Source organism: Cryptomeria japonica, chromosome 10 (assembly GCF_030272615.1).
Source record: "Cryptomeria japonica chromosome 10, Sugi_1.0, whole genome shotgun sequence".
Lineage (NCBI taxonomy): Eukaryota > Viridiplantae > Streptophyta > Pinopsida > Cupressales > Cupressaceae > Cryptomeria > Cryptomeria japonica.
The window spans coordinates 348,036,994-348,044,843 of NC_081414.1; the positions used below are offsets into that span (position 1 = coordinate 348,036,994).

The window sequence follows — 7,850 nt, forward strand, 5'->3', positions numbered from 1 at the left end:
TGTTGTTGGATTAGTTGTAAGATTTCAAAAATGGCCTAAAGAAAGTCACATGGTAGCTATGAAGAGAATTTTTTGGTATCTCAAAGGCACAATAGACTATGGTTTATGATATCCCTACAAAGGTGATTTTACTTTGAATGTCTTTATTGATGCTGATTGGGCAGGTAAGGTTGATGATTGAAAAAACACAACCGGTGGAGCCTTTCTACTTGGAGGAAGATTAGTGGCATGGATGAGAAAGAAACAAACTTGTGTTTCTCAATCTACAACTGAATCTAAGTATGTTGTTGCATCCATGAATTGCATGCAGACAATATGGATGAGACATGTGCCAAAAGGATTCAAGATAGATATGTCAGAATCGATGACTATCTATTGTCATAATACAAGTGCAATCAATATTTCTAAAAATCTTATCTTACATGCTAGAACCCAACACATTGAATTGAAGTATCATTTCATAAGGGAAAGAGGTCAAGATAAGGAAGTGAAGATGTAATATGTGAAGAATAAAGATCAATTGGCTGATATCTTTACTAAACCCTTATTTAAGGCTGCTTTTGAGTTTCTTAGAAGTAAACTAGGGGTTAGACCTATACACCGAAAGAACTAGAATGATGGAGATCCATCAATCCTATGGATTTCATGTTTATTTTACACTAAGGATTGATGAAGGGATTAATGAAGGAACATGCTACTCCTTTGGGGAGCAAGTCTGATGTAAAATTCTAATTTAATGCTCTGTTATAGTTTTTTGATTTATGTAGCAGAGATGGTGAAAGAGTCAACAACAAAATTAATGACAAGTGATGCATTTACATCTTTGGCATTGTTGTCAAAGGGGGAGAAGAAATGGATAGAAATAATATTTGGCAGACATATGAGAAGTTGAAGATCAGATTGAGTGAAGCATTGGTTTAGGGGGAGATGTAAAGGAGAGATCATAAGCAAGTTGATGATGATGATGATGGTATTCTAATTGTGTATCTGATTAGTGTTGCCATCAATACCAAAGGGGGAGATTGTTGGCATTTGGCATAACTGATATATATTAGGTCATGCAGTTGAAGTTGGATGACTGCACTGGTAAAGGATAAAAGTCTATTTATGATGAAGAGATTGAGATTCTATGAATAGATGACATGATCAGTTATTTGTGTTTCATTATTGGAAATTGATGTTCCTAATGTTTTGTTTTATCATCTAAGTGATTTGGTTTACTGGAAGATAGGGTTTACCGATAGTGATCTAAAGTCTATGAATTAGGACTTTAACCAGTAAAGAAGAATTGTTTTGATCGGATCGGTCGATTGGCAATGATTGGTGATTTGCGGTTTGGATGGTGAACTTGTATGTTGGAAAGATGTACATGACCGGAACTAGAACTTGTGATGATTATCGGAAGGCGGTTTTCAATTTCTGATGATGTTTTGCTAAGGTTTTAGTAGGGTTTAAGGACCGGTGAAGAAATCTTCAAACCGGTAATGATTTATGTTATGACGGTGATCAACATCAAGTCTAATTAAAGTTGGTAACATGACACAACCCACATGAAAGATTTTATAGCTGTTTTAGCGTGATTAAAGGAAGATTTTCTTGGAAACCAATGAAATGCTTTGGAGAGTGTTTTGAAGATATAGATCGGATTTCCATGATGAGTTATGATCAATCAATGATTGATATTGCATTGTAATTTGTTGTTATAATCTAGATAGCGATCTACGATGATATTTTGTGATCTTATTGTAAATTATTGATGTAATTAGGTTTTGTGGCCGACCTAGTTGAGATGGCTATTTATGTAGACACAATTGATGTTTACTGAGTCGATGGTCTTAGAGAATGTGTTAAGCCATCCAAGTGAAGTGTTTAATCTTCCTGAGAGTTGTAGAGTGATGTGTATAACTGGATCTTATCAAGCAAGAAGAGAAGTGCAAGAAAACAAATCATTTTCTTACTGTTGTTCCCTAACAGTTGCAGCAGGCTAAATCCCTTGATTGGGTAGGTTATAACAGGCCTTAATCATTTAAGTCCCCTAACAGGGCAGCTCTAAAAAGAGTGTTAAATCTTCTCATGAGGTTGATCCTAACATATCATCAAGATCCTAATCGAGTTGCAAGGCAAATCCCATAACCAGGTGACTCATTATAGGGTCTGCTCTTAACCAGGCGTATTGTATGCTTCTAACAAGGCTAAGCTCCTAACAGGGCATACTTAGAAAGAGTACAAATATTTGTGGGTGCCAACTCCCACCGTGGTTTTTTCCCTATTTGGGTTTCCATATAAAAAACTTATGGTGTTCATGTGTGGAATGTTTTTCATATGATGTTTTTGTTTATATTTCATTTCATGCATTATTTCTAAGAAACTGGTTATGATGTTTTATCAGAAGTTTATCAGAGGTTACCGATACTGATAAGAAATTGTTTGAGAAATTTTTTGATCTTATTGATAAGGTTATTGAATTGGTAATTGATCAAGTTTATATGATTACTTTAGTGGTGAAAGCATTGGTAAATGATTTGATTAATGTGTTAAGCAAATCTAGTAAAGAGGTTATTAGATCTGATTATAGAAGTAGAGATATTTTCAGATCTGAGATAAGCTGAAATAAGTTTGATTTTGAGTTTAAGTTGAATTGGTCTTAATACTGATTCACCCCACCTCTCAGTATTAACTAGATCTTCATAGGATTAACTGAATTTGAAATGTCTATGATTGGTGAGATGAAATTTTTCTTAGGTTTGCAGGTTACTCAGACTGTTAAATGTATTTTCATTTGTAAAACTAAGTATGTGAAGGAGTTACTTAAGAAATTTGGACTTGAGAATTCTAAACCTGTCGATACTCCTATGATAACCGATTGCAAATTGTCAAAGGATGATGAATCACCTAAAGTGAATCCAAGCAGATAAAAATTGATGATTGGTGGTTTGTTGTACCGAACTCAAACAAGACCTCATATAATGAATGTTGTTTGTATTGCTTCTATATTTCAAGAATATCCTAGAGAAACTCATGATATTATCATCAAGAGAATATTGAGATATTTGGTAGGTAAAACAGACTTTGGGTTATGGTATCCAAAGAATGATGACTTCACATTCTATGCATATACAAATTTTAATTGGGCAGGAAATGTGGATGATCGGAAGAGCACTACTGGCAGTGCATTATTTCTTGGGAAGAAGTTGGTTTCATGGCTTAGTAAGAAACAATCATGCACTTCATTGTCTACAACAGAACTTGAATATTTTGCAACTGCTACCAATTGTACTCAGATTTTATGGATGAAACAGATGTTAAAGGACAAAAGGGTAAGTTATGATGAGCCTATTTTTATTCACTATGATAATACTACTACTATTGATATGTCAAATAATCCGATATTTCATTCCAAATCAAAACACATTTCTATAAGGTACAATTTCTTGAAGGAAAAGGTTGAAGCAAAGGAAGTCAAATTGGTTTATGTGCCTACTAAGGAATAGATTGTAGATATTCCAACAAAACCATTTCCAAAAGACACTTTTGAATATCTCAGAGATCAGTTGGGGGTTACCAACCCTCTAGAAGAGACTTAGAGATGCAGAGATGCATCAATCTGGTGATCTTATTAGACATACTTTTTTGATACAGGATGATGAAGATGGTGTTACTACTTAGGGGGAGTAGTCAGATGTTTGGTTTAGTATTCTTGGTCTAGTATCCGTATTTTGTCATTGATGTCAAAGGGGGAGAATGTATTCATGTGAAAAATTCTAGATCTTTTGATGGTTTTGGAGATTGTTGGCATTCCTTGGCACCTGGATGTTTTTCACATTCAGTGTTGCCATCAATGCCAAAGGGGGATATTGTTGGCATTATGTTGGATTTGGTTAATTTCATTGATGTCAACACTATATCCTGGTTGGATCTATCTCAGTTAGTCTTGGTGATCACTTTTGTTTGGCTATGATTCTGATTCGATATGATTAGATCTCTGGAATCGATTTTGGATGCTTATTCTGATGGTTACATGCTCTCTATATTCTAGTGGTTTCATGATTTGGTTATCACTTTTGGTATTTCTGGTTACTAGTTGGTTTATGTATTTACTAGCTAGCTTCTGGCTTTACCGGCTTCTGGCGTTCCCTGTTAGCTTTACCAGTATACTTCTTTGGTGACTTGGTCAGTGGATTTTGGGTCCAACTTATGGAGTCAATTTGTTTCATGTTGTTGGTTCTTCTTGCTCATATCCTGATAATTTGATGAATTTGCATTGGATGGTGTGCTATTATGGTGATCCTATTTGAATCCAGTTAAACTTTCACTAAGGGTTTCTACCGACAAGTGAAGCATGTTGGATTTTGGTCTTAGTGGAATCCCCGATGGATATTATTGTTTGGTTACTTGATTTAGGTCCATGCTATGTAATGTAAATCATAATATTGGTTTGGTGACATCATGTGATGTAATATTTGTAATTATGGGTTTATGGGTTTAGGGTTTAGCTGACCTTGTCAATAAGGTTGATGATCTATATTTATAGGTGACTTATTCATGTAATTTAGATATCAATGGGATGGTTGGTTAAGTCTAAATTATCAAAGAAATAATTAAGTGCGAATAAATTCATATCATTCAGGGGAAGGTTGGAAAGGTTTTGTATTGCAGAGCAAACATAATTGCTTAACCAGAATTGTATCAGGCATTACTAGATGCTACTTTCACATTTCATTGCTTTACGGATTGTAGTCTGATGTTCATGTAAGTTAGCAAGACTTTCCTTTGTGATGAACAGTGCGCTCTAGGTTGTTGGCCTTTCCACAAGTGCAGACCCCATTGTAATTATTCATAATACTACTGCAGAGTATTCATCTAATTGTGGGTACAGTTTGCCACTATGGTTTTTGCTTTCATGTTATATTCTTCATTGAGTTGTGATCCAGTTTAAGGTTTATAATTGAATTAATTATTGTTATTGTTAGTAAAATGATTCACCCCCCCTCTTAGTTTACTCTCAGTATTAGATCATTCTAACAATATATATTTGGTTAAGATTAGGGTTACATTTTAACTAGACATCTCTCAGCATATTTTATATAGATTTTTGAAAATATAGGCATGATAGTAGTAGATAAACTTCTATTTATCAATAAATGAAATTTATTAAATAGCTTAAATTTATTAATATTTTATATTACAAATCATATTTATAGACTTATTAATTAATTAATTTATTTTTAATCAATGATCTTTAGGATTTTTAGCTTGACTCGAGTTTAAGTGTGAACACAAATAAGGGACCTCATCCCTAGCATGAATGTACAACATCAATACAAATAGTCTTGACCCAAGAGTACAATAGTCTAGTAGAGGCATAAATATTGTGAGCACATTAACCCAATGAGATCTAGGAGAATAGTCTAGAGCATGGGCATAAATGTTGTGAGCACATTAACCCAATGAGATCTTGGAGAATAGTCTAGAGAAAAACGTACTTGGCATGAACACCAACAACATCAATATGGAAGTTCAAACCTATAAGCACATTGGATCAACAAGGATACAATCTTATAATCGCAGTAGCATAGTGAAGATTTGAACCTTGGTTAAAATAACAATAGTGCCACAAGTAAACCGTCACACTATTTTATGAATCCTAATTTATTTTATTAAGTATTAATGAAATAATAATATGTACTTAAATATATAAGATAAATTTAATTTAAAATTTAAAATATTTAATTTTTTAATTAATTAATAATAATTTTTTTATTTAATAAATATTACTAATTTTAATATTAAATATTAAATAATACTATAATTTTTCTCACAATAATTAATAAAATAATATTAGTTTTAAATAATTATATATAATAGTCTTAAATAAAATTAAAATTAAAATTTAATTTAAAATTTAAACATTTATTATAGTTACTTCCTCAATTTAAGGGTTCATGTCCCCATAAAGGTTGGTGGCCCCATAAATGTTGGTAGCCTTATATGGAAAGTTGAGCCTAGGCCACCACTCTATTATAAGCTTTTCATGAGGCTGATCCTAACTCACCATCCAAGCATGAATACCTTCACCCAAAAGAATATTTTTGGTATAAAAAGTCTCAATTCATCATCTTTCATTGCACAAATCTCCCTAGAAATAAAATCATAAGCACACAAGTTTAGAGATAGACCTACTACTCTAATGGAACTCATCCATAAACTGGTCATCAATCCAAATAACATGAAGGAATATAACCAAGGTTTATTGGAAAATTAAACCCCAAAAAATTGGGATCAGAAACAATTTGTAGTGACCATAGAATAAGTCTCTCTAGTTTGAGTTGGGTTAAAAACACAAAATGTATTTGTACCATCACCATCAAAAAATAAATTATTTTTCATGGTAGCAATACAAATAGTAGGAACCAATACTCAGACAAGTCCCATCATATAAAATGTGTTGGTATGTGACAACTGATCATGCTAGTGGGCTTAAATTTTGGTGGAAGGAGTCGACTATTATTTTGGCATGTAAACTGAATTTTGTAAACCACAAAAATATCTTGATAAAGAAGTGGCCATGTAATGTGAATAATCACTGGATTGTAATTTAGTATTCATTGGATAATAAAATAAAGTGGACAACTATTTCTCTATGGATGTGGCCCATATTGGGTGAACCATGTTAAAATTTGTGTAATTGTGAATTGTTATTCTTACCTATTTTATTTGGCATTGTATTAAAATTGTTTATTACTTTCACATGCCTAAAACCTAATAAAATATATCTAAGGTCTAATTATGAAAACCATGAAAAAAAGTGGATAAATAAGAAAATAGCTGCTATACAAAAATTAGGTACAAAAAACCAATTGGCATGGCCTAATGGATAGATCAAGAATACAAAAATAAAAATAATAATTGAAGTATAGAACACAATTGAATAATAAGGTTGTAATTGTACAGATCAAGCAAGTTCAAGTTGGCATAACATGAATCCTATTAGACCAAAAGATTTGTGAACAACAATGAAAGTTCATAGACCAACTAATTTATAGTAATGAGTAAAATCTCCTTCTGCTTTAGGACCCCAAAATAGTAGCAAAAAATATGCTAAACAATAAGAAGGCATAGAAAATACAATAGTTAAAAAACTACAACCTTCCAAATAGGAATTGGCCAATCCATGAGTATACCACAAAGTTAGAAAAGTTGTACTTGTTAGCCATCCACGTAGCACAAAATAAGAACAAGAAAAAAGAAATAGACCAAACCAAGCCACACAAAAAAAAAATCTTTGCGTAGCTAGTCATCCATAATATCCAATTAAGTTTTTTCCTCTTCGAAAGACTTTCCAAGTTCTATAGTCATAGTAATCCTCTTATTTAACTATTCCAACCTTTTTTGAGCACCCTATCTGATACAATCAAAGGGTACATATTTTTTTGTATATTTAGGGATAATTTGTCACCCATCATCCCTTTCAATAAATTAGGCTTTGAATATTCCTTATTAGCATAGATTTTATTCAATGAAACCAAAATAATACAATATAAGTAAATGATCATAACCGATAGTTGTTTCTATTCTATTTTTATTATCCCAAAATTATCTTATGAATGTAAGAAATATCAACAAAATATAAGATTTAAACAATTTATCTTTTCTTCCTCCATTCTCTTTACTAGAGACTCTTCATGACATCTATTGTATTGAATATTATTATATATTGATCTATTCTTTGCGATCATTTATCATGTTTTTGCTTGCTTGAAAATAAAATATTTTAAATGTGCTAGTTTCCATTTTTTTTAAAACAAAAATAATGGTTTCTAATGATTTTTAAAATTATCATTAATAAAGAT

At 32.1% G+C, this 7,850-nt stretch overlaps 1 pseudogene; it reads right to left on the bottom strand.

Annotated features, from left to right (window-relative positions):
- Positions 1-6,043: 6,043 nt before the first annotated feature.
- Positions 6,044-7,356, bottom strand: LOC131859523 (photosystem II D2 protein-like; annotated as a pseudogene).
- Positions 7,357-7,850: the final 494 nt, after the last annotated feature.